The sequence below is a fragment of the Bos mutus genome, chromosome 18 (genome assembly GCF_027580195.1).
Source record: "Bos mutus isolate GX-2022 chromosome 18, NWIPB_WYAK_1.1, whole genome shotgun sequence".
NCBI lineage: Eukaryota > Metazoa > Chordata > Mammalia > Artiodactyla > Bovidae > Bos > Bos mutus.
In genome coordinates, this window is record NC_091634.1 from 49,159,022 (window position 1) to 49,186,699 (window position 27,678).

The window sequence follows — 27,678 nt, forward strand, 5'->3', positions numbered from 1 at the left end:
GCTTGATAAGCTGCTATAATACAACACGGCACCCTCAACAGTAAATTCAAGTCAGAGGATGAGCCCGCCTTCCCTGCTGAGTCACAGGCTCACAGCTCAGCACAGGAAGACAGAAGAGAGAGCAGCTGCAGGTCAGTGCGGGCCGTCTGCCCACCAGACACCGCCTACCGCTCTGACAAGGCAGCCTGAGGTTAATCCCATGGTTTAAGTCAAGGGCTCCTAGGCTCAGAGAGGGCTGGTGACTTGCGCAAATGTGACCAGCAAGTGGAGGCATCTCTTGCTCCCAAGGAGGTCTCCTTGGAAGGAGTGCCAGTGCCTTTGGATTGTTGGGGATTTCATACTCTAGTTCTTTATTACAAATTGTTTGTATTAACTCACGTTACTCACTGTTAACCATTTAGATGGCAGATGTGAGCACACTGCCAGTTTTAGGAGCAAAGGTATGTGTGTCACTTACTCATCTTGGTGCAAGGCCTCCAGTAAAGAGAGGGGCTTCCTCCATTCTTTACTCCATCACCTTGTGACCCTGACTGAAGCCTGAGCTTGGTCAGAGCGCAGTGATGCCCTGACAGCAGACAGTCTGCCGGCCGCCCCTGTGCCCCCAGCTCCCTGCCCTCAGCCATGTTTCCCTGCAGCCTGGGTGAGCACAGCAGGGACAGTCAGGGAAACGGGGAGGCAGAGGCCTCTGACAGGCCCTGGTGCAGGTTCTGACTCCTTCCTGGGCAGTCTGCCGAGCCCCCTGGAGCTGGCAGGGCTTCCCAGCTGGCACTAGTAGTAAAGAACCTGCTTGGCAAAGCAGGGGACATGAGGGACGCGGGTTTGATCCCTGGGTGGGGAAGACCCCCTGGAGGAGGGCATGGCAACCCACTTGAGTATTCTTGCCTGGAAAATCCCATGGACAGAGGAGCCTAGCGGGCTCCATAGGGGCAAAGAGTTGAACACAACTGAAGTGACTTAGCAGCAGCTTAGGAGTAAGCATTGCTTCAAGTAATGAAATTTTCCACCTAAACACAGTTTTGATTGTCACCAAATCTCATCTTCTTCATCTCAAGTATAGAATCCAAATCAAAAGGAGACCCACCCTCACCCACAGCCTGAATCCATCTGGCATTCTCAATACACACAGAAACTTGGTGAGGGGGACAGGGTGACCCCATGGCCTCTCCCACTTGTCACTTAGCATGTACTGTTTTACACACTTCAGTCTTTCTAATCTTAATGCACAATTATTGTCATGTCTGAATACCCCTGGACTATATATCTCACTTCTATCTTTAGTTGTAAGCTCAAATACAAATATTGAGAAATCAACTTGATGTGAAAAAATCAGAATCAACTGACTAAATAGAAAGCAATCAGAAAAAAAACCACTGAAAACAAGTGAAACGATTACATTCTAACTGGATTCAGAGATCCTCATGGAGTATCGCTGAAGTCTACTAGAAATTCAAGGAAAAAAGTAACACCAAAATCACACAAACTCATTCAGAAAATACAGAGAAAGGGAAAGGGAATGAGGCCTGTTATTCTGACACCAAAACCAGATGAAGACCCCTCATGAGCATAGACACAAAATTCCTTAGCAAAATATAAGCAAACCATTTCCAAAGACGTATGAAAATGACAGCACATTATTACCGAGTGGGATTCATCCCAGGAATGCAAGGTTCATTGAACATTTTAAAAATCAATCAATAAATTTCCCCATTTCAGGCAGAAAAAAAGAGACAATAAGATCCTCTCAAAAGATGCAGTGAAAGCTTTGGACAAAACTGAGCAACTGATTATGATAAAAACTCCAAGTCAATCAGAGATAGAATAGAACCTCCTCAGTCCAATAAAGGGCATCTGTGAAAAATCCAGAGAACATACAGGCCCTAATGATTAGATATTGGACTTTCCCCGTTAATATGAGGTACAAGGCAAGAATGTCCACTTGTCTCAATTTTACTTTAATGCTGGAGGTCCAGGCCAGAGCAGAAAGGCAGAAACAGACAACGCAGAAACACAGGTCAGAAAGGAAGAAGTAAAACTTCTATTCTCATAAACAACAGGGTCCTAATGTAGAGCACAGAGAACTTTATTCAAAATCCTGTGATAAACCATAATGGAAACAAATATAAAAAGAATATATATGTATAATTGAACCACTTTGCTGTATAGAAGAAGTTAACTTTTTTCTTGTTTCTTGAGGTGTGCCTGTATTGCTATGAACTTTCCCCTTAGGACTGCTTTTACAGTGTCCCACAGGTTTTGGGTTGTTGTGTTTTCATTTTCATTCGTTTCTATGCAAATTTTGATTTCTTTTTTTATTTCTTCTGTGATTTGTTGGTTATTCAGCAGCGTGTTGTTCAGCCTCCATATGTTGGCATTTCTAATAGTTTTTCTCCTGTAATTGAGATCTAATCTTACTGCATTGTGGTCAGAAAAGACGCTTGGAATGATTTCTATTTTTTTGAATTTACCAAGGCTAGCTTTATGGCCCAGGATGTGATCTATCCTGGAGAAGGTTCCATGTGCGCTTGAGAAAAAGGTGAAATTCATTGTTTTGGGATGAAATGTCCTATAGATATCAATTAGGTCTAACTGGTCTATTGTATCGTTTAAAGTTTGTGTTTCCTTGTTAATTTTCTGTTTAGTTGATCTATCCATAGGTGTGAGTGGGGTATTAAAGTCTCCCACTATTATTGTGTTATTGTTAATTTCTCCTTTCATACTTGTTAGCATTTGTCTTACATACTGCAGTGCTCCTGTGTTGGGTGCATATATATTTATAATTGTTATATCTTCTTCTTGGATTGATCCTTTGATCATTATGTAGTGACCTTCTTTGTCTCTTTTCACAGCCTTTGTTTTAAAGTCTATTTTATCTGATATGAGTATTGCTACTCCTGCTTTATTTTGGTCCCTATTTGCATGGAAAATCTTTTTCCAGCCCTTCACTTTCAGTCTGTATGTGTCCCCTGTTTTGAGGTGGGTCTCTTGTAGACAACATATGTAGGGGTCTTGTTTTTGTATCCATTCAGCCAGTCTTTGTCTTTTGGTTAGGGCATTCAACCCATTTACGTTTAAGATAATTACTGATAAGTATGATCCCATTGCCATTTACTTTATTGTTTTGGGTTCGAAGTTATACACAATCGTTTTGTGTTTCCTGTCTAGAGAATATCCTTTAGTATTTGTTGGAGAGCTGGTTTGGTGGTGCAGAATTCTCTCAGCTTTTGCTTGTCTGAAAAGCTTTTGATTTCTCCTTCATACTTGAATGAGATCCTTGCTGGGTACAATAATCTGGGCTGTAGGTTATTTTCTTTCATCATTTTAAGTATGTCTTGCCATTCCCTCCTGGCTTAAAGAGTTTCTATTGAAAGATCACCTGTTATCCTTATGGGAATTCCCTTGTGTGTTATTTGTTGTTTTTCCCTTGCTGCTTTTAATATTTGTTCTTTGTGTTTGATCTTTGTTAATTTGATTAATATGTGTCTTGGGGTGTTTCACCTTGGGTTTATCCTGTTTGGGACTCTCTGGGTTTCTTGGACTTGGGTGATTATTTCCTTCCCCACCTAAAGCAACTAGAAAAGGAAGAAATGAAGAACCCCAGGGTTAGTAGAAAGAAAGAAATCTTAAAAATTAGACCAGAAATAAATGCAAAAGAAACAAAAGAGACCATAGCAAAAATCAACAAAACCAAAAGCTGGTTCTTTGAAAGGATAAAAAAAATTGACAAACCATTAGCCAGACTCATCAAGAAACAAAGGGAGAAAAATCAAATCAATAAAATTAGAAACAAAAATGGAGAGATCACAACAGACAACACAGAAATACAAAGGATCATAAGAGACTACTATCAACAATTATATGCCAACAAAATGGACAGCGTGGAAGAAATGGACAAATTCTTAGAAAAGTACAACTTTCCAAAACTCGACCAGGAAGAAATAGAAAATCTTAACAGACCCATCACAAGCACGGAAATTGAAACTGTAATCAAAAATCTTCCAGCAAACAAAAGCCCAGGTCCAGACGGCTTCACAGCTGAATTCTACCAAAAATTTAGAGAAGAGCTAACACCTATCCTGCTCAAACTCTTCCAAAAAATTGCAGAGGAAGGTAAACTTCCAAACTCATTCTATGAGGCCACCATCACCCTAATACCAAAACCTGACAAAGATCCCACAAAAAAGAAAACTACAGGCCAATATCACTGATGAACATAGATGCAAAAATCCTTAACAAAATTCTAGCAATCAGAATCCAACAACACATTAAAAGATCATACACCATGACCAAGTGGGCTTTATCCCAGGGATGCAAGGATTCTTCAATATCCATAAATCAATCAATGTAATACACCACATTAACAAATTGAAAAATAAAAAACCATATGATTATCTCAATAGATGCAGAGAAAGCCTTTGACAAAATTCAACATCCATTTATGATAAAAACTCTCCAGAAAGCAGGAATAGAAGGAACATACCTCAACATAATAAAAGCTATATATGACAAACCCACAGCAAACATTATCCTCAATGGTGAAAAATTGAAAGCATTTCCTCTAAAGTCAGGAACAAGACAAGGGTGCCCACTTTCACCGTTACTATTCAACATAGTTTTGGAAGTTTTGGCCACAGCAATCAGAGCAGAAAAAGAAATAAAAGGAATCCAAATTGGAAAAGAAGAAGTAAAACTCTCACTATTTGCAGATGACATGATCCTCTACATAGAAAACCCTAAAGACTCCACCAGAAAATTACTAGAACTAATCAATGACTATAGTAACGTTGCAGGATATAAAATCAACACACAGAAATCCCTTGCATTCCTATACACTAATAATGAGAAAACAGAAAGAGAAATTAAGGAAACAATTCCATTCACCATTGCAACAGAAAGAATAAAATACTTAGGAATATATCTACCTAAAGAAACTAAAGACCTATATATAGAAAACTATAAAACACTGGTGAAAGAAATCAAAGAGGACACTAATAGATGGAGAAATATACCATGTTCATGGATTGGAAGAATCAATATAGTGAAAATGAGTATACTACCCAAAGCAATGTATAGATTCAATGCAATCCCTATCAAGCTACCAACAGTATTCTTCACAGAGCTAGAACAAATAATTTCACAATTTGTATGGAAATACAAAAAACCTCGAATAGCCAAAGAGATCTTGAGAAAGAAGAATGGAACTGGAGGAATCAACCTACCTGACTTCAGGCTCTACTACAAAGCCACAGTTATCAAGATAGTATGGTACTGGCACAAAGACAGAAATATAGATCAATGGAACAAAATAGAAAGCCCAGAGATAAATCCACGCACATATGGACACCTTATCTTTGACAAAGGAGGCAAGAATATACAATGGATTAAAGACAATCTCTTTAACAAGTGGTGCTGGGAAATCTGGTCAACCACTTGTAAAAGAATGAAACTAGAACACTTTCTAACACCATACACAAAAATAAACTCAAAATGGATTAAAGATCTAAATGTAAGACCAGAAACTATAAAACTCCTAGAGGAGAACATAGGCAAAACACTCTCTGACATACATCACAGCAGGATCCTCTATGACCCACCTCCCAGAATATTGGAAATAAAAGCAAAATAAACAAATGGGACCTAATTAACCTTAAAAGCTTCTGCACATCAAAGGAAACTATTAGCAAGGTGAAAAGGCAGCCTTCAGAATGGGAGAAAATAATAGCAAATGAAGCAACTGACAAACAACTAATCTCAAAAATATACAAGCAACTCCTACAGCTCAACTCCAGAAAAATAAATGACCCAATCAAAAAATGGGCCAAAGAACTAAATAGACATTTCTCCAAAGAAGACATACAGATGGCTAACAAACACATGAAAAGATGCTCAACATCACTCATTATCAGAGAAATGCAAATCAAAACCACTATGAGGTACCATTTCACACCAGTCAGAATGGCTGAGATCCAAAAGTCTACAAATAATAAATGCAGGAGAGGGTGTGGAGAAAAGGGAACCCTCTTACACTGTTGGTGGGAATGCAAACTAGTACAGCCACTATGGAGAACAGTGTGGAGATTCCTTAAAAAACTGGAAATAGAACTGCCTTATGATCCAGCAATCCCACTGCTGGGCATACACACTGAGGAAACCAGAAGGGAAAGAGACACGTGTACCCCAATGTTCATCGCAGCACTGTTTATAATAGCCAGGACATGGAAGCAACCTAGATGTCCATCAGCAGATGAATGGATAAGAAAGCCATGGTACATATACACAATGGAGTATTACTCAGCCATTAAAAAGAATACATTTGAATCAGTTCTAATGAGGTGGATGAAACTGGAGCCTATTATACAGAGTGAAGTAAGCCAGAAGGAAAAACACCAATACAGTATACTAACCCATATATATGGAATTTAGAAAGATGGTAACAATAACCTGCTGTACGAGACAGCAAAAGAGACACTGATGTATAGAACAGTCTTATGGACTCTGTGGGAGAGGGAGAGGGTGGGAAGATTTGGGAGAATGACATTGAAACATGTAAAATATCATGTAAGAAATGAGTTGCCAGTCCAGGATCGATGCACGATACTGGATGCTTGGGGCTAGTGCACTGGGACGACCCAGAGGGATGGTATAGGGAGGGAGGAGGGAGGAGGGTTCAGGATGGGGAACACATGTATACCTGTGGCGGATTCATTTTGATATTTGGCAAAACTAATACAATTATGTAAAGTTTAAAAATAAAATAAAATAAAAAAAGAAGTAGTTAACACAACACTGCACATCACCTACACTGGAATTAAAAAAACAAAACCTTCCACTCTGAAGCAATGTGAATGTCTACCTAGATAACCCCAAGGAATTAAAAGAAAAAAGTGACTAGAACAAGAACTGAGCTGGGTGTCAGGATAAAGGTCAATACTGAATATCAATCACGTTCCTCTGTATAAGGTCTGTATAAGCATAACCGATTGGAAATTGAAGAAAAAACTTAAATATCACTTACAATTGAATCTTAAAATGCTTAGAGAAACATTTAACTGTGTGTTAGACCTGACAATGAGAACTACAAAGCACTACTGAGAGACGTTACGGGAGAACTAAGCCTTATAGAAGAAGCAGCAGACTATGTTCATGAATTGGAAAAGTCAATACGGCAAGATGGCAACTCTTCCCAAACTGGTCCATAGATTCATCCCAATCCCAAACAAGGACAAGCAGATTGTTTTTTGCAGAAACTGACAGGCCAATTCTAAAATTTACATGGAAATACAAAGGATCTGTAATAGCCAAAATAACTTTGAAAAAGAAGAACAAATTTAGAAGAATGTATTTAAGGCATACTATGAAGCCGAAATAATCAGGACAGTATTAGTGTGAAAAGAGATATCCAGATCAAAGGGAGAGACTCAGAAATAGACTCAAAGGTAAGCAGTTGATTCATGTTCAAAAAGGTACCGAAGTAATTTGTAGGGTGGGGGTGGGGAGAATGGTCCTTTCACCATCACTGCTGACACAAATACGTATCCATATGAAAATATATGAATCTCAATCTTTACTTCAGACCATATATAGAGATTATCTTGAAATGGACCACAAACCTAAATAAAAAAGCTAAATTAATAAAAATTTGGAAGAAAACATAAGAAAAATTATTCATGACCTTGGGATAGACAAACAGTCCTTGGAGAGGACACAAAAAGGCATGAACCATAAAAAAAATTGATAAATTAACCATCACAAATGTCTGTTCTTCAAAAGATATTACGAAGAAAATGAAAAAGCAAGGCCAAGACTAGGAGAAAAATATTCACAAAACACATATCTCATCAAGGATTTGTGTCCAGACTGCATATAAAAGCTCTCAAAACTCATTAATAAGAAGAAAAATACCCCAATAAAAAATAAGTAAAAGATTAAAGTAGACACTTCATCAAAGATTGCAGATAAGCACATGAAAAAATGTTCAAAATTATTAGTCACTAGGAAAATGAAAATTAAAACCATAATGTGTACCACTACACCCTTATTAAAATGGCTAAAAAATGTTTAAAATGTTTGACAGTACCAAGTGCTGATGAGGATGGGGGGCAATCAGGCACCCAGGTGGTACTGTGAGGGGTGCCCTCCCAGGCTCATGGAGGTCTGGGCAACAGGGACCCCAGGAGTGGGCTCACTTGCCTCAGCTTCCTCCCAGCTCTGACACTCAATCTCGGGCACCTTCCTGGTTGGAGTGCACAGCGGGTAGCCACGTTGGAAAACACCTCAGCAGCTGCTTATAAAGTTAAGCCTACACTTGGACGGGCTTCCCTGGTGGCTCAGACAGTAGAGTCCACCTGCCAATACAGGAGACTTGGGTTCGATCCCTGGGTTAGGAAGATCCCTGGAGAAGGGTATGGCAACCCACTCCAGTATTCTTGCCTGGAGAATCCCATGGACAGAGAAGCCTGGCAGTCTACAGTCCATGGGGTTGCAGAGAGTCAGACATGACTGAGCGACTAACACCTCAGCTTACACTTGTCTAAGACACAGCAATTCCATTCCTAGGTACTCACCCAAAAGATGAAAATGACAAGTGCGCACAGGGGCTTGTACATGGAGGTTCACAGGAGCTTTATTCATCACAGCCCCAAAGGACAACAAAAAACCCAAATGTCCATCAACATTAAGGTGTTAGTTGCTCAGTCGTGTCCGACTGGGCTAACTATAGCATGGACTGTAGCCTGCCAGGCTCCTGGAGTGGATTGCCATACCCTTCTCCAGGGGTTCCTCCCAACCCAGGGATTGAACCAGAGTCTCCTGCATTGGCAGGTGGACTCTCTATCATCTGAGCCACCAGGGAAGTTCATCCATCAACATGGGGACACGCAAAGAGCCAAACACCGGATGCTGCGGGTAATGATGGGGGATCAACCTCTGCTAAACAACACTAAGCAGGTAAGTGTCAGTAACATGATGCTGTGAACGAAGCTGAATGCACATAAAGTACGTAGTGGATGGTCCCATTCACTTGACAATTTAGAAAAGACCCACCTAATCTGAGAGGAAGCAGGTTAGGTGGGGCAGTATACTGGGCTGATGAAAGCAATTTATCTTGATTGTGATGCAGGTTATATGCATGTATAAATTTGTCCGAACTCATCAACATGTAAAATTCAAATGATTGAAAGCATTTAACGTGAAAAATAAAAACTAAGAACTTGAAAGGACTCAGAAGCACCTCGAAGGGTTCCCACTGGGCAAGGATGGATTGTAGCACCAAAAATATGAAGACGTGCGGATTCAAGCGAAGCAGCACACGCACAGCCCTGGCGTGATCATCACGCTGATGCATGTGCCTAGGTTTTGGAGGCTGCTCACTCGTCAGGATGAATGCTTGGTTCCCCTCACTCTGCTTTACAGGATCCTGTGTGAAGCAGGAAAGTCCTAGAAGCAAGGAACCAATGCTAGACTCGGTCAGCCCCGATGAAGCCATGGACCTGGGCTTGCTCACCAGTGCTGAAGTGCCAGGCAGAAGGCAAGTAGTTCTTCCAGAGAACAGAGGGACCCCAACATCACGGCCCGCTGGGCAATCTATGCTGAGGTCTGCTTTAAGCACTCAGGTGGCAGGCATGGGGTGGGCACGGGTGGGAGGAACTGAGGAAGCAAAACCACGCAACGTGGATGATTGCTGTGGCTGGCCACAGGGCGGGGGGTTCTTTCACACCGTTTGTTTTACTACTGTGTGCAACTGAAAACAGGGCAGGAAACAGCTCTGATGGGGACAAGAGGCTCACTGTAGCTCTACACATTTTAATGAAACTCTAGCACCCCATGGAATAAGAAGGAAAAGGCATATTTTGACAAAATACAACCCAAATTATAAAGAGTAAACCAAAGCCAGGACCTAGCATGTTAATATTTACATAGTTACATCAGAACTATGCAATTTGGTGTTGCAATTGCTTTGCCAATTAGGGATTAGGAAGGCAGGACTTAAAGGTTACCGAACAACAGACAAAATGATTTATTATTCTGAGGTCACTGGAATAAAGTATAGATATACTTAAACATTTCTGGAATTTCACCTACTCACTCTCACGCAGGCCCAGGGCCAGACTGGAGCAGACAGGCCAACACCACGATCCACAGCCAGACGGCAAGGGCCATGCGGCCAAAACCAAATCCCTGTCAAGCACAAGTCCATCCTCTGCTAGCAGATCCCTGAGCTAAGTGCATTCACCCACTCAATGGCCATGATCAATAGTTCTGAAATTTTCAGCCTGTGAGCTGGCTTTGGATGCATCAGCTTAGCTTCTATTTTCTGCCTGACTTTGTACAAATCTCTTATTAAATTCTCTGAATTTGACACTTAGCACAGATCAATGCGGGGCACACAAGAGGCATCTGGTCAACAAAGAGCGAGGACAGAACATCCACACCTTATCCTAGGGCTTCTCCAGAACCTCGAAAGGTCCCAGGAAGGCCAGCCCATGCTGCAGCCACGTGGTTGCCATGGGAGACTGCCTTGGCACTTCAGCCTGGCCTCTGTCTCCCTGGAAGAGGCCCCTGTTCCCAGATCCCCTAGGAGACATGGCTGAGCATCCGCCTTCCATTTCCTCTCCCTGTACCTTCTGCCCACCCAGAGCCAAGTACAGAGGGCGCGTGGGAACCTTCTGTCCTCACCCGTGAGGTCCACCCGGAGCCGTGGTGACTCACGATTTCTGGCGGATTGGATGCCGCCAGCCCCGCCAGCCCAGCTGAGTGCTCCATGGACACAGGGTGGTGCCTGGCCTGGGGGAGTGGGGAGAGATACCTCCACTCAGCTGCTCACATTGGGGTTCAGGCCTGGGAATGCCCAGCCTTCTGCCACTGATGCATTTTCAGGTGACCCTAATAACTGACACATGACCACCTTCCCCAGCTGCCTGGGGTTCAGGGGAGCCCCCTCGGCTTACTTTCCCAGCCCTGTAGCTAGTAATGCCTCCCAAAAGGGCTGATGATATCACTCATGAAATGGAAGCAAAGCTCAGAGGCACAAATGAATTTATCATCCGCCTTTTCTATGACTTGTGAGAGGCAGAGGAGGGGGCCTTGAGCCCCGTCTCAAACCCTGGAGGCACCGCCAAGAAGGGACGCCCAGGCCTGCTCCACCCCCTCAAGGATGTTCATCCTCAGAGACCATCAGGCTAACCCGATGCTCCCTGGAGGCAGGAAGGCTGGAGAAGGGAGGGGGAGTGGGGGTGCATGCCCCACCCACCTTCCCAGGGCTCATCACCCACACACAGCCAGTGTCTTCTCCCTCCAGAACCCCGTGTGGAAGCAGGGGGCTTCTCAGCTCTGTTGGTGGCAGATCCAGGCTCCTGTTGCTGAGCGGCCTCCCCAGAAAGGACTGCTTCCCAAGCTGTGAGAGACTTGGTCAGGACAGGCAAACCACGGTTTTCTTCAAGCTGATCCCAGCATCCCTGCTCCAGCATCTTCCCACAGCTCGGTTAGAACAACTAGGGGTGTCCACACCCACCACCCATGGTGACCTGTCTTCCCTCACCCGCAACCACTCTGATGTTTCTGAATTAACCAAGACCAGAGTTTAGGGACTGGGGCGAAACCGCCTTCCTCAAAGTGCTCTCCAATTGTGGGGAGATGCTGGGAACAGAGCACCCGCTCCCATGTCCAGCTCCTCTGGCCGGCCAGCATCTTCCCTGGTGGGTGGAGGCTGCATGCTCAGCAGGGGACACCTCCCCGCACTTGTGTCTCCATCTCTGTGTCCTGCCCTCTGTGGAAATCACATCCAAGCCTGGGCCCTGGCCCCTGGCAGGAGCAGGTGTCCTTCATCTCTGCACACGGGGTGTTTGGTTGTTTTGAGCCATTTGCTTGGAAAGGGAAACAGTGACTGGGAGAAAAGCTATGATTCCCACAGCCCGAGGGCACTCTCACTCCGCTTTACAGCGATGAATGCGCTGCGGGCTACTCAGGTGCCAGGGTTCTGGGCCAAAGGAGCCTGTGCTGAAGGGAGGGGGCGGTGAGTTTGAACCAGGCTCCAGCTGAGCCAAGAACTGACGTGAAGGTGTGGCTGCATTGCGTCCCCCGAGCCCCTCAGCTTCCACAAATCTGACACACATAAGCCTCTGCAAAGCCTTTCCTCCTCCATCTCTTTCCTTTACTCTCTCGACAACTTGGAGACTGGGGGAATGTCACTACCATTCAACAGCTACAAGCATCAGGAAAACCTGCATAGACAGAAATGGACAAACCCCTTCTGCCTCTCTGCCCTCACTGCCAGCCCTGCAGCGTGATCTCTATCCACAGAAAGGCAGGTGCAGTGCCAGGCGGCTCAGCCCCTCTGTAGATCCCCATTGCCTGCACATGTGGTTCTCTGAAACCTTTGAAACATAGGCAATGTCTCCCTGGTTCTCTCATTAATGAGTGAAATAAAATCTCTGATGTGTGCATTTTGTACTGGTTACAGTCAGATATTTATCTTCTTTTTGAAATGACCCTTTCCCATTGGGGTCTTACTGTCAGGAAATGGCCAGTGCGGCCCTGAGCCCAGATTGGCCCACTCGGCACAGAAGAAAGAGGACAATGTGTATCGGTAATGTGCCAACCATCTGCATTTCATTTCATCCTCATTCCTCAGACGAGGAAGCTTAGGCTCAGCTGTATATAGAGATTAACTGGAAAGTGAACCAAATGCAGACTCTACTCCTAAATCCATTACTGGCCCCAAAGCAAGCCCTCCACCCGGCATGGCCAGACACTGGGTCCTCCCTGCTGCCTGTGCCTCTGGCAGCTGATGTGAGGCCCCAGCCCCAAGGCCTTGACGCCTCTGGGCCCTGCTGTGAATGGCCCTCAAGGAAAGTCCAAAGGCCTGAAGTACTGCCCAGGACTCTAGAGAAGACCCCCTGGAAGAACAAACCACCTCCGAAAGCCCTAAAGCAACTTTAATATAGAGATGCCGGTCAGTAACTAAGTAGCCAGCCACAGAGAAAAACACATCTACGGGTGTGATTGCCTAGAAAAGAAGGAAAAAGGAAGAAGAGGGGTGAGCTAGGCTGGGAGGGAGGGGGAGGTAGGGGGAGGGAGGACCCCTAGTGGCCGTCTGTCTGTGACCTGGGGATGTGGCTCCTGGTGTGCAGCTGAAACACACTGAGACTTTAGTTACTAGAACCCGCCCTGCACCCTCAAGAAAGTTCCAGACTTTAATGCTATAAACATCCTCTAGGGCCACGGCTTACAGTGCAGACTCCCGGGTTCTGCCCATAGGGATCCCGGATCTGATCTTCTTGGGGGCCCAGCAATCTGTATTTTTGATGAACCTAGCCAAGGTAATGGAGAAGGCCATGGCACCCCACTCCAGTACTCTTGCCTGGAAAACCCCATGGACGGGGTAGCCTGGTGGGTTGCCGTCTATGGGGTTGCACAGAGTCGGACACAACTGAGTGCCTTCACTTTCACTTTTATGCATTGGAGAAGGAAATGGCAACCCACTCCAGTGTTCTTGCCCGGATAATCCCAGGGACAGGGGAGCCTGGTGGGCTGCGGTCTATGGGGTCACACAGAATCAGACACGACTGAAGCGACTTAGCAGCAGCAGCAGCAGCAGCCAAGGTAAATCTGCCATCCCCGGGATGGATAGAGGACTCCATGACGTTGAGTGGGAAAAACACTAAAATCTTCATTTTTTCTACCGTTTAGTGAACTAGAGTGTTTCCTTCAAGTATGAACATTGGTCTCTATGTGCGGTAGAGCCCGCGGTGCCAGTGGGGCAGTGTGTGCTCAGCATGGCATCTGAGCCCAGGGGCTGCTGGGCACCACTCAGCCCTGTGAGAAACACAAATCGCTGGGTTTGCTCTACTGGGAATCTGTACTGCGATAGAGCTGGGCTCCTTGGTATGTCCAAAGAGAGTTTTTACTTTATACGTTTAAAAGTCTTTACAGTGAGAAAGGGTCCAGCACCCTAGCAGTCAGGGCCCCTTATCTGGGCCAGGACCACCCACAGCACAGCCCAGGAACTGAGCTCCTGGTGAGGGAAAAAACCCCCACCTTGGGTGGAGCCCCTGGTGTAGGAGCAGGGAGGGCCTCTTCCCCACAGGAACATGGCAGCTCAGAGACGGGTGTGGGGAAGCTGGCCCTGAACACGTGACCACAGTCTCTCAACTGTGATGCTGGGACCGGCCACCAGGTAGCACGACATCACCCACAAGGGCTGGCAGCTTCAGAGAGGACATACCAGAACTCACCTCAGACCCGGTTGCAAAGGAGGGCAAAGGCCTCTGCATCCCCAAGCACAGCCTGTCAGAGCCTGTCAGTCGGAGACTGGGGCCCAACCAGAGAGGTCGAGGGTCTTACTGTAGGTCACAGAGCAGGACATGCACTCAGAGCCTGCAGCTTCCCTCCCTTTGACAGCTGTCAGTGCTCCCAGCAATAGGGTTCCCCAAGGCCTAGAGACCTGCTCTGGCAACCAAGGCATAACTGCGCCCTCAGGCCAGACTGGCTCTGCCTCTCTTGGCCTCTGCTGCCTGAGGGGCCTGGGCTGGGTCAGAACTCAGGTAAGACAAACTACTCCCCACAAAGGGCTTCATGGCTGATCCACCATGGTGGGGACACACCTCACCCCAGCCACCTTCCGTACAGAGAGCTGGGTGACCCAGGGTGGACCCCAATTCATCTGTGCTGAGGAAGGAGGGTGATGAAGGCCCCCAGGGCATGTGGCAGCCGGTCTAGTCATGGGGAGTGGGTAAGCGTGTGGCCTCCAGAATCAGTGTCAGGTTCATCCCTACTCTGCCACTCACTGGCTGTGTGACCTGAGGCCAGCAGCTTTACCTCTCTGTGCTTCCCTTCCATCTTCTGTGTCTGGAACACATTAGGTTCTCAGTAAGTATCTACTGGCTGGACGCTAAGTGTACACCATAGGTGGGAACAGCCACAAATGTTACTATGCTACACAACCTTCAGAACACTCGCTCACACAGTAGGCATGATGACTGGGTAGGTTACTCATCCGTTATCAAGGCTTAGCGAGATGGGGTCCCCAGCTCTAGCTAGGTCAAGGTCTTCCTGGAAAAGCCCCGCCTCCCCTGGGGTCTGACCAGCCTGAGTCCCCAGAGCCGCCTCGTGACTCAGATGGACTTAGTCACTCTCCAAGTGAAAAAGATTAAAGGGAGAAAACAAGAATTTGTGGTGCTTTGTCTTTGGTTTTCCCCTTATTTAAAAGTTTACTCTTTCAGTAATGACAAATTCACAGGAAACTGACATGTGCAGGAGGGCCCATGTCTCCTCCCCCACTCCCAGCTCCCCTGCATTAACAACCTGTACACACCTAGGACACATCGTCACTGCCAGGAGGCTTGCCTAGGTCTCACGTGTGTTTGGATTCCGTCAGCTTGGCAAGCACGTGTGTGTGGGTGCATGTGCGCATTTGTGTGCTTGTGTGTGAGCAGCTCTCTACTCACAGAGTTCATTCCTTTTCACTGCCAAGTGGTTTTCCATAGAGGTGAAGGACACAGCTGTGGTTTCCAGCTTGGGCTGCTAGAAGTACAACTGCTATGCATGTTCTCGTGTTAAGACAGGTCTTCATTTCTCGGGGATATAAACGCCCTCAGTGTCGTTACTGGACTGCATTTTCACTTTTAGAGGAAAGTGCCAAACCGTTTTTCCAAGGGCTATGCAGTGCTGCACGCTCCCAGCAACAGCCGAGACTTGGTTCCTCCCCATGCTGCCAGGACCCGGTGTTACCGACGTGAGGATGGTGGCTGTTCGCACAGGTGTGCGGCGTGTCTCACTGCGGGCCTAACATGCATTTCCCCAGGGACTCATGATGTTAAATGTCTTTTTGTGCCCCATTTGCCATCTGTATCTCTCGGATGAGGGGTCTGTTCATGTCTTTTGCCCATTTTCCAATTGGGTTGTTTCTTACTGTTGACTTTTGCGAGTTCTCTGTATATTCTGGACCCAGGTCCTTTGTCAGCTCTGTGGTTTACCATCTTTCCTCAGCCTGGGTCTTGTCTGTCCATCCTCTCCACCAGTATCTGTCAATACTTTGACCAAGCCCATTTGATCGGGGTCAGTTACCTTTATGACAACCCTTCAAGGGGCTGCACTTTGCAACATCAGGTCTCAGAACTTCACCTGGCCCAGGTCCTGAAGATCTTCTCCTGTTCCTTTTTTCTAAAGTTGTGTCATTACCCGTTTCACCTTCAAGTCCATGACTCACCTTGTGTTTACTACAAGGAATGCATGAACCAAAGGGGCTCTCAGAGTGTAGACCCCAGACCAGCATGAGCAGAACTGCCTGGGAACGTGTGAAACATGCAGGTTCCTAGGCCCATGCATGTCAGCAGGACAAGACACCCAGAAGGGGCTCCTGCTCTGTTCCCTGCCACCAGCAGTTCTCATGTGCCAGGGCTGAGTGGCGTCCCACTGGGTGATTTCACAAGGGGCTGGGCCCAGACATCCTGTGAGAGCCACCTCCCACCCTAAAACGTTAATGTTCCACGTGGTTTCTTCCTTGGAGGGTGTGTATTTCATAGCTGAGTGGGGAGGACAAATCAAGATTGCTAACAAGAGGATCGAGGCCATGTGGTGTGTGCCTTGGGGACACTGTTTTATGGCAGAGGGTTTTCTGGATTCACCCCTACATGGGCGGCCACCTCTCAGGATACCTGTTCTCATCTACCAAGTGTATGGAGGTAAGATGGGAACTCACTGATAAAGTCCCCAACTTATGGGTCAGGAACGTGAACACAACACCCACATGACCTGACAGGTCCAACTTCAGAGGCTTAGTCCCCTGCCTTGTATGAGGACCCTGAGGTTATGCCAGGCCCACCTGGATGATCCATCCATCTCCATCTCCAATCCTTTATCTAATCACACCTGCAAAGTCCTTCTGCCATGTCAGGTCACATATCTGCAGTTCTGGGGGTCAGGATGGGGGCATCTTTGGGGGCCACTTTTGGGGGGCCTCCTCAGTTACCTCATCTTAAAACACAAGACCTTAAAACATGAGACCTGCTCTCAAAGGCCCAAGGGGGCAGAGGCACACAGGGCATGCACACTCTGTGGGCTGGCAAGGTCAACACAGCAGTGGTGGTAGGGACCACGCTGAGGTCACCCTGCCAGATGGAGAGCAGTGGCCCCCTGGGGTCCACTCTCCTGGCTGGTAGGGCACTCTCTCCGGGTCTGCTCAGGATAAATGGCCCCCAGGCACTTAAGCAGGATGGGGAGGAGCCTCAGGCCAGCCCTGCCTGCCTGCCCACTGCAGAACAGAAGCAGCCGTGGTAGAGCCAGAGGTGGGGGTGATGTCCTCATTAGCCCAGACGGGAGCAGACTGACCGTGCACTCCCCACTCTGGTTGTCTGCTAGCTTGGTCTCTTTTTAAGGGGAAAAACTGACTTTCCAAGAGAAATGAGTTAAGCAGGAGGTCACAAACAAATGCATGCATGAGTATGGGGACCTGGCAGTGGGCCTCAGACACCTGATCCCCAGAGAAGGCACCTGGCCTTCTCCTCCAGCCTCCTCCGTGGGCGCTCACTGTACTTGCTGTCCTTCCAATGGAGGGACACTCCTCAGAAGCCCCAACTGCCAAGGACTGTTCGTTAGTCGTGAGCAGGGGAGGCACCGGGGGCAGGACAGTGGGGGACGGGCTCGTAATTCCTCTGCAATGAGCTGACTTCAGAGGTGCAAGGGCACATGGTGGGGGCTGGCGGGTGCTGGACCCCAGCCCGGCACTGGCACCCATCCACGATGCTCCCTCCGTGGGGACCCACCGGCCAAGAAGGAAACGCACTGTGCTGGCCCGAAAGTCACCAGATGTGGGGAGGCAAGAGATTCTGGTTATTAAATCCTCGATTACTCAGAGGGGGCTGACCTGGGAGATGACTTCCTCATGGACTCCCTGAAACCAGCCTGCTGGGCCTGGGTCCAGACTCCGCCTGCCTGAAACTTGGCCTGGTCAGCACAGCTGGGCCTGAGGACGTGTCCTTCCATACACACACACACACACACACACAGGTTGGTGCAAGGCTTGCCTTCTGAGTGTGCCTGGCCTTAGCTTCCAGGATCCACTTCTCCCTTTTACCTAAATCTGCCACCACACAGCTCACTGTCACCCCTTACCTAGCCCACAGCAGACATCATCAATCAATCACCAAATCCCAGTCAGGGCTTTGCAATCTTTTATAACATAGTGCTTTAGGCAGGTCCAGCTGAAATGACACATATTCACTTATCTTGCCTGAGGCTGCTGTTTGCTTTCAAATGCACACTTCATACACTATTTTGAAAAAGTTCCCCAGGGTCCCCTGGAAATCCCTTTTGCACTTTCAGAAATGGAAATTCCTCTCCATGTCCAAGTGCTAAGGGAAGCCAGCAGAGTCCCATGGTTAATGGTGAAAGCTGGCTGGGCTGTTAACTTAGCAAACCCATTGGAGACGGCCAGGGGTCCTGAGCCTTCCGTGTTCATTTGTCACAACACGGAGAACAGGGCAAAACATGAGGTCTCCATGAGAAAACATGAAGCGGTGCCCTAGATGAAGCTGGAGGCTCCTCCTAAGTCTCTAGATGCCTTCAGGGGCTCTGGTGGGAAAGGCCAGGGGTCTCACCCGGAGACACAGGCTGCCACATGGATGTACCTTGAGGATGTGATGCTGAAGGAGGCAGAGAGACACAAAAGCCAAATACTATCTGATTCTGTTCAGGGGGAAGGCCCAGACTGGTAAATCCATAGAGACATTGAGAGGATTAGGGGCTCCAGCCACTGGGGAGAGGGTGTGACTGGTGATGGGTTGATGAACATGTTCTGAAATTGTTAGCAATGAGGCTACTGCACCACTCCTCAGACTGACTGGAAACCAGAGAACTGTACTCTTTAAATGAGTGAACTGTACGGTACATGAGTTACAGCTCAAGCAATCTGTTTTGTTTTTCTTTAAGATTGCATCTGGGAGGCAGATGACCCCTCTCCAGCACAGCCAGGTTGCCAGCAGGCTCAGAGCTTCCGGCCAGGTGGCCTTGGCAAGTGTCTTAACTGCCCTGAGGTCCAGCTTCTGTGACCATTGAGTGGGTTAAGATAACTCTCCCTGTGGGACTATGGGGCCTCTGATGAGGATGAAAAACCACAACAGCAACAGCCTGGTGCTCAGGAGCAGGCCTGATCCCAGAGTCAGAGAGAAGGCTCCTCTGACCACTCCTGAGGGCTGTGCCCACCCCTCACCCCCCATGGGGCAGGGTTCATGGCTCCCACAGTGGGAGAGCAGCTCCCTGCAGAGAAAGGGAAGCAGGCTCCTACACCCCAATCCACAAGAAGCCCACGCAGTATGTGTGGTGGGGGCTCTGGGGAGGAGGAACAGTGCCCCAAACATGGGTGGAGAACGCCCAGCAAGGAGGTTAAAGCTGGTCACCAAGAGAGAAGTGGGGGTGGCTTTGAAACTTGCTCAAATGAACCCTTCATGGATCCTCCCCCTAACAGAAAGTCCCCTCCCAGAATTCCCACAAACGATCCAGGACCTTCTCTGCCTAGCTGGCGCTCAGTGGATGCAGGTCCCTGTGGACACACACGCAGTATGTGGGAGATGGACTAAGAAAGGCTTCCTGCTGCTGCTAAGTCGCTTCAGTCGTGGCCAACTCTGTGCAACCCAATAGACGGCAGCCCACCAGGCTCCCCCGTCCCTGGGATTCTCCAGGCAAGAACACTGGAGTAGGTTGCCATTTCCTTTTCCAATGCATGAAAGTGAAAAGTGAAACTGAAGTTGCTCAGTTGTGTCCGACTTTTCGAGACCCCATGGACTGCAGCCTTCCAGGCTCCTCCATCCATGGGATTTTCCAGGCAAGAGTGCTGGAGTGGGTTGCCATTGCCTTCTCCAATGCATGAAAGTGAAAAGTGAAAGTGAAGTCGCTCAGTCATGTCCAACTCTTAGCGACCCAAGAAAGGCTTCCTAGCGGCTCACATTTTCATCTATTTCCCCAGTAGATCACATCAGTGCAGATTCATCAACATCCTGGGCTCTTTGCATTACCTACATAGTAGATGGTAGATAAATATCTAACTCTGTTAACTGCTGGATCTTAAACACATACCAAGTTCTGACATTTTAAAAGACCTCCAGCCAGGCTTCACCTTCTATTTTCCAGGGCAGCACTCAGGTATACTGGAGAACAACAAGAAGGGTAAATGACTTAAGCACAAAATGTGGGACTTAGCGTTCAGAGCCCTGTAGTTAATAATCCTGCCACTCACTAGGTATGTGTCCTTGGTCAGGATCTTAACCTCTCTGAGCCTCAGTTTCCTCATCTGAAAATGGTAGTTGCAAAATCAAATGAGATAAGAAATAAAAGCATAACATACTTAAAAAGCTGCAGGAACACTGTGTATTATTATTACTGTCATCAAGTTACTATTACTGTTGCTATGTCACTAATGTTGTTACTATGTTATTATCACTGTTACCATTCCAGCTCGGCAGGCAACAGTATTTCCAAATCTTCTCTTTCATCTCTTTACCATTTAAGAGGTGGGGTTTTGTATTTTAATTTAAAAACTAACAGAAAAACTCCCAAACCCAGGGGCTGGGGGGAGTGCTGTCATCCTTCCCTGCTATGGAAGCCTGTTAGTGAGGGTGGTGGGTGCCGCTGCATGTGTGGAGGAGCCCCTCCAGGTGGTTCACAAACTCCGCATGGAAACCGCGACTGTCACTTTCGCTGGTGGCTGACTGTGTAATGGGAAACAGACACATCAAGAAGCACCACGAAGCGAACTGTTTTGAAACTTGCTCAAATGAAGCCATTACCAGAAGACGGGTCCCCCCATGCATCATAGCATGGTTATCCACAGTGCAGACTGGTGACAGGTTATATGCCACTGAGAGGACCCTATTCTCCCCACTGTGGGTTGGGGGACCCAGCCCCGTCTCCACACTTTCTCAGAACAGCCATAATGAGATGCACATTGAGCAGAAAGTGTCACTAATTGGGCTTGTCTGCAGCACATCCAAGCCTGGGTGCCGAGACAGAAGACAGTCACCAGGGACTCGACAAAAGAACTCGGGCAGCGAATAGAAGGAGGGAGCCCTGACTGCGTGGTCAGAGCAGAGACCGCAGGCAGACCTCTACCCACCAGACCAATCCGTCTCTGGGCTCTGGCTCTCCAGCCAGCACTCTGAGTCGTCAACAGGAAAGCAGAATTCTTTGTTTTGCCGTAAAGATGTTTCCAGACTGCATTTGTTGCCACGACTTGGTTGCGAGTCTGAATGCATGAGTAATAAGAAGACAGGGATGGCTCTCAGAGCAGCACACCCCAGCTCCTCAAGAAAGCGCTGCGTTTCGGACGCCCCTGCCGGCCCCTGGGGCCCCCGGGCGGCACTTACCCTGGCGGTGGCTGTGGCGCGTCTGCCGCGTGTCCTGCGGGCGGCTGTCGACGTGTCCTCCCGACTCCGCGCGCCCAGGTGCCAGCGGAAGCCACGGGGTGGCCGGCGCTGCCTCTCGCGGCCGCTTCGCCCTCGGCTGGGAAGTCTCCAGTTCCGGCGGTCTGGGATTCCCTCTCCGCCCCACCCCCGCCTCGCACACACTTAACCCTGCTCTTGCCTGGCGGGGCGCACGAGCAGGAAGAAGCCCCGGCTAGAGGAGAGCTCGCCCGGTCCCCGCCGGGCTTCCCTTCCGCTCCTGCTTCGTCAACTGAACCCTGTGCAAGCAGCCGGAAGATGCTTCTCCGCAGAGCTGACCGGTCTCTCCAGCCTCTAGATCGGCCCCCGGCGGCGAGGGCGCACCTGCCGCCGGGGTTCCTGGCCCACAGGTCTTGGGGCGGGGCGGGGGGGCGCTGCCTTTGGCAGTGCTTCTGTGGGGGCTTCCCTTGGAGCGTGTGGCGGTTCAGACCCGCCCCTGGGCGCGGAAGGATGGGAGAAGCGCGGCCCGTAGGACCCCAGCCTCCCCTGGTTCCCCTCAGATGTTCGGCTGTCACGCTGCCCGGCGACCTCGTCCTGTCAGAAGTCAACGGCACCCCCAGCCAGCAATCCCCTGGGGGGCCTGTACGTGCCCGTGGGGATGGAGGGACGAGGGTCGCCTCTCCTCCGAGCTGCCCGTTCTGTCCTTTCACCACAGTGTCCGCCGCTCTCGTCAGCCACCAAGGAAACCGACTCCGAGAGCTTAACACGGCCATTGCTGACCCGAGACGGGTCCTGAGACCCCACTACCCGCCAGGTGAGGCTTCCCCAGCCGGAGCAGGAGTGGAAGCCGTCAACTACACCCCCTCAGGGACAGCAGCCCCGGGGGAGAACTCCCCGCCCCCAGGGGACCGGGCGCACCCACGTACACATGACACGCACGACACGCACATCTGCCACAGACGTGCCCACGCACGCATGACACGCACGGGCACGCACGTTCGCCGCAGACGAGCCCACGCACGCATCGTGTTCACGCACAGGCGAGACGCATGACACGCTCGCTCACGCATGCACATTCACATGCGCTAAGGCACCACAGGCGCTCACGTTCTCACTCCCATCTGACCCCGGGGACCCTTTGAGGCCGTGGTTGTTATACTTCCTGGTCACACAAGGGTCACGTGATCCTTCCGAACGGTCTCAGGAATCCTCCCTTCTTGACTAAGACTCCGTAAGGACCCTCGGCAGCCATTAGATTGGGAGCCTGAAAAGACGCCTCCTCAATCATGGTTCTGATTCCTGGTTCCAGAACTCACCTTAGGTGGAGAGCTCCAGTCCACAGGGGGAGGTCCCTGAGGTCTCCTTCAGTGGCTTCCCCTGCTCCCAAGTGGAAGAAAGGGGTGAGACCCCCCTCTCAGCACCCACCCCTTGGGGCCTGAGAGGCAGCCCTGCATAGATGTCTGTTGGACTGCCACCTGCAGGCCTGCAAGCCTTGTGCTTGTTCAATCTTGAGACCCAAGAAAGAATTGAGTCAGCAACAGACATCACTGGTTTAATGAGTAGGGGGTGCTTACATGTCTAATCAGGGTCCGGGAGACACCCCAGCATGTGGGCAGAGGGCAGGCAGGACCAGGTGGCAGGCTTCACTCAGGGACAAGGGGAGGTTACCAGTCATAGGGGGAACTGATGGGCTTATTGGTTACCAGGGAAACCAGCAGAGGGGCACTCCCCTCATGGCCCCTTTGATTAGAACAATCACCTTCTGGGACCTGGGGCAAGTATGCAGGAAGGTCAGTCCTGTGCATAGTGGGTAGGTGAAGCTGGCACTGGTTGGACCAGGGATGGCCACCTTGTCAGGTCAGACCCTGACTCTGAAGCCAGCTGCCTGTTCAAACCTGATTCCACCACTTGCTGGCTGTGCCACTTAAGGCAAGTTGCTTAACCTCTCTGATCTTCAATGTACAAATACACAAAATTCAGTTGATAATGGTACCTCTTTCGTGGGGATTATGTTCGGGGTTAAATGACTTTTAGCACATGGAACATTCTTGGAAGTGCTATTAATATCACTGCCACTCAAAGGAGAGATTCCCTCATCTGGTACTGATGCTCCCTGAGAAGCCCTATAGTTTGAGCACGTAAGAGCTGGCCCTGAGCACTCAGACATATGATGACAGTCAACCTGCTGACGTGTGTCTGCAGCCCTGAAAATGTTTCAAAAAATTGCTGCAGTCACTCCTTGGGCACTCCTCTAGGGGAGAAATCCCAGATCCAGGAAACATGTTACAAGGATGGTGAAGTGAAGTGAAGTGAAGTTGCTCAGTCATGTCCGACTCTGCGACCCCGTGGACTGTAGCCCACCAGGCTCCTCCGTCCATGGGATTCTCCAGGCAAGAATGGTGGAGTGGGTTGCCATTTCCTTCTCCAGGGGATCTTCCCGACCCAGGGATCGAACCCACGTCTCCCGCATTGCAGGCAGACGCTTTAACCTCTGAGCCACCAGGGAAGTATAAGAATAGTAAATAACTGGAAACGAAGGGTCCCCAAATCAGGGGGTTGGTAAATTAGGAAACATCATGACACGGGTTAGCATGGGGCTCATGGGGTGATGCTTGAGTGGCTGTTGTTACCTTGCCAGGTTTGTATCTATGTTTTAGATATAAATTTAATAGATGTAATATACATTAATACATATATTCAGAATTCTACCTAGAATAGACAAAATAATTGTCTATTTAGTCTATTGTCCAGAATAGAGGAACAATGCATTAAAATGAGTAGAACTTTTAAATCATCTTAACTGATGTCTAAGACATTCAATCCTGAACTGGTGGTGGGGGAGAAGAAAACTGAATAAAATACCCCCAAACTTTAATCTTGGTGTCTGGGTGGCAGAATCACAGGTGGTCTTTACCCACCTTGTTCTTTCTACTGTTCTGTATTGCTAAAGCTCTGTACAATGAGCAGGACTGAATCCCAAGACAGCAGCTATTTCGGGTGGAGTGTCCAGGGAAGGCCCCTCCAAAGAGTAGCCAGGAGGGAGCCAGGACATAGAAGGCCGAGTGTGGCACCTGGTCAGGTTGGCGAGGCACCTGGCCAGGCTGCTGTCGTGATTCAATCACGCATTCACCTGGGGGCTGGGCGGAGGCCCCTGGGGGATGTAGGTGGCCCCGCCATCAGCTGACTTGAGGTGGAGATCCCCCTCCAGGATGGGGCGAGGCTCCACCACGTGGCTTTTGGAGAAAAAGGGGGGTTTCCTCGAGGGAGGAGAAATCCCGCCTTTGGGCTAGGGTTGTTAGGAGCAGCTAGAACACCTGGCTGTTCCCAGGTGCCAGCCCATAGCCGTGTGTACCAAGCCCTGCAGTCAGTCTCTTTCTGTATAAAAACGGCACACAGCTTCCATCCCTGGTAGAGCCCTGCCCAGTGCCAGACCGGACCAGTCTCTGAGTAGCTAATGTGTGAAGGGACCTCATGAGTTAATAAAGCGCAGTGGTCCCCATGGGGCCTCCTTCCTCATGACTTCCTTCCAGCTGGGCAGCTGTGCTCTGGGCAGGTAGAGCCTCTGTGGTCGTTTACAGAATCAGTGAACTGCCCTGTTTGTGGCTGCTTCTATTTTAAGAGCCCAGCCAGGCATCCTGCCCTCCGCACAGTGTTTCCTGGGGCACTTTTTCCTGTGGCAAAATGCGATTAAACATAAACCATTTCAGGTTAGACCGCCATGTCCTGGAAAACCATTTCCTAAGATGTGGACTGCCTGATGTGTGGGAATCTCCTTTTTAACCAAGTGCTCTATGTTGTAAACAAGGCCTGAAAACACTTTACAAGCATCAGACTGGCCAATGTGAGCCAGCGGTTTCAGCCGCGGCCGCATTCTGAACATCCGAGTAGGTCTGAGCCTCTGCACGGGATGTGTCCCAGAAGCTGAGTGAATATCCAGCTGGGGCAGGCACCGGGGGCTTCCAGCTCCCTGCACCACTTCCAATGTGTGGCAGAGGCTCGGAACCTCCGGTCTACCCACAAGAACTCTGATTTAGGCGTTTTCAATGAAGGCTTTTCCTTCATGGGGCAGACACAGGCAGGCCCCCTGCTAACAGCTTGCCCTACCTCAGGGAGGAGCTGAGACCCAAACATGGACTCCCAAGCCGTGAAGCTGCTAGTCAGGTGAGGGTGTGTCTGGCTCAAGGCCCCGCGGGCAGGAGTGGACCCCCCAAGCAGGTCACCAATGCTGGTGGGAGTGCCGTTGCCCCAGGGTGAGTAAGAGGGGTCCTAGGCAGGGAAATGAGATGGTTTTGTCTGTCCTGGGTGCATCCCCATGTCTATGGTCTGTGCAGGTCTGTGTGCGTGTTCCAGTCACTCCTGCTGTGTGTCTGGTCACCGCCATACTCGGCGGCTTGTCTCACGCTGTCATCTGGCCAGGCCTTTGGGGAGTGCTCAGCTGAGCAGTTTTCACTTGGGCTGGGATATGAAGTCGTGGTCCTATGTCAGCTGGGGCCACGGCTGGACTGGGCTGGGAGGGTCACTTCCCAGGTGGCTCCAGCACGCGGTGGCACACGGCGTCTCTGCAAGTGGCCCTCTCTGTGGGGCTGCTGCCATTCAAGAGGCCAAGGTGGAGGCTGCTGAGCCTTTCAGAGCCTCAGTCACCCTGTCAGCTCCACCATGTGCTCTCGGTCACACGGACCAGCCCTGATTCTGCATGGGACGGGAATGCTGACCAACAGGTGGGGTCGGTGGGACCACCATGGAGGCCGGCCACCACAGCGCCGTCCTGGAGGGCGGGTTGCGAGAAAGCAACGGGAGGGCCCAGGGAGTCACACTGACCAACCTGAAAGTGACCAAATGAGACACGAGGGTGATCGGTGTTGAATCATGAAAGGTCGGCTAACAGTGAGCTTGCAAAGAGCCAAACTCAGACTCCACGAGCCAGATCTTAGCCCTCCCGCCTCCCGTCTGGGGTTGGTTGTGAGCATCACAGAACTCCCTTGGCAGCAAAATGGGGACCATGTGGTGCCTGACCGCCTTCTACTCCTGTGTGTTGGAGATGGAGGGGCTGACAGAACAGCAGAGTGCCAAAGGCGGATGGTGTTGTCATTTACTTACTATAGTGAGCAACAAGGCCCTTTAAATACATGCAGCTTTGCTGTGATAAACTCACACACCATACGTGTGGTTCAGTGGTCTGGGTCTGCCATCACCACGACAGACTCAAGCGGACATTCGACACCTGAGGGGGTGTTTTCAGGCCTGAAGAGAAATACCAGTTAAAGTGGCTCCGTAGGGAACTTCTTGCCCCTGCAAGTACACGGAACCATGAAGTTCGGGCTGAAGTTTGCTCTACTGGCCCCTACACTTTTCCTGGCCAAGGAAAGGAAGGGATGCCCATAGTGGGAAGCCAGTGGTGCCCAGGGTTGGGGGGGAAACAGGACAGGGCTTCTAGTGCTCTCTGCTCTCCCACCCGCTCCCTAGTCCTCACTCCTGGTCCCCCAGATGGCCCTGCGTCCTCCACCCACTAGATATCAGTAACATCCCCGCCCGCCCCCCGACAGCTTCCACCTCCCCAGTGTTCAGACATGGACCAGCGTCCCCTGGGGGGTGCAGAACCATCCGGTTGAGAATCATGAGGTCCTCCTCTGACCCACCTTTGTCCCCTCTATTCGCCAGTAAGGCTCTGGCAGCCATGGCTTGTGGGTGAGAGGACTCCACCAACCCTGCTGTGAGCTGGGGGAAGGCAGGGGCTGGGCAGGCACTCAGGCGGTCCTGGGCCTCGGGGCCTAGTCCCGGCTGTAGAGAAGCTTGGGAACAAAGCAAACTGCACCGAGTGCACAGGGATCCGCCTGCAGAGCTCATGATAAACCCAACAAAGACCAGACCCAGGCCTACAGTCAGCTACGCCCACGGCGCTGAGATCATCCTCCAATACTCGAGGGCGGGAAGCGTGGCAGCGATAAGCCGGGTCTGGGCTTGGGGGTCCTGGAGCTGCCCCAGGCTTCCCAGCCTGGCCAGCATGAGTCCTCACTAGGCAGGCCGCCCGCGGGTGGGCGGAGAGAGCCTGGGACTCCACCGAGAGGCCTCGCCCCACGCCCACTTGCCTGGCCGGGAGCCAGGGCCCCTGTGTGGTCACACCCGGAGGTCCTCGCAGGGAGCAGGGCCAGCGCTGGGGCGGCGAGGGGGCCGGGCCCCAAGACTCACCTCGTCCGGGGGACAACGAACAGGGAATGTGCTGAAGACCAGCCCCACCGCCCACATCCCAGGCCAGAGCCCCTCATCCCTCCCGCCTGGCCCTTCAGCCACCAGTGCCCATCAATCAGGGAGATGA

General features: G+C 49.8%; 1 protein-coding gene across 1 annotated transcript in view; it reads right to left on the reverse strand.

Annotated features, from left to right (window-relative positions):
• Positions 1-21,527, reverse strand: part of ZNF469 (zinc finger protein 469) — a 250,095-nt gene extending 228,568 nt beyond the window's left edge. The window contains exon 1 of the mRNA XM_070388572.1: positions 21,351-21,527. The gene's annotated coding sequence lies outside the window, so the exon portion shown is untranslated. The remainder of the gene's footprint in view (positions 1-21,350) is intronic.
• Between the last annotated feature and the right edge of the window lie 6,151 nt (positions 21,528-27,678).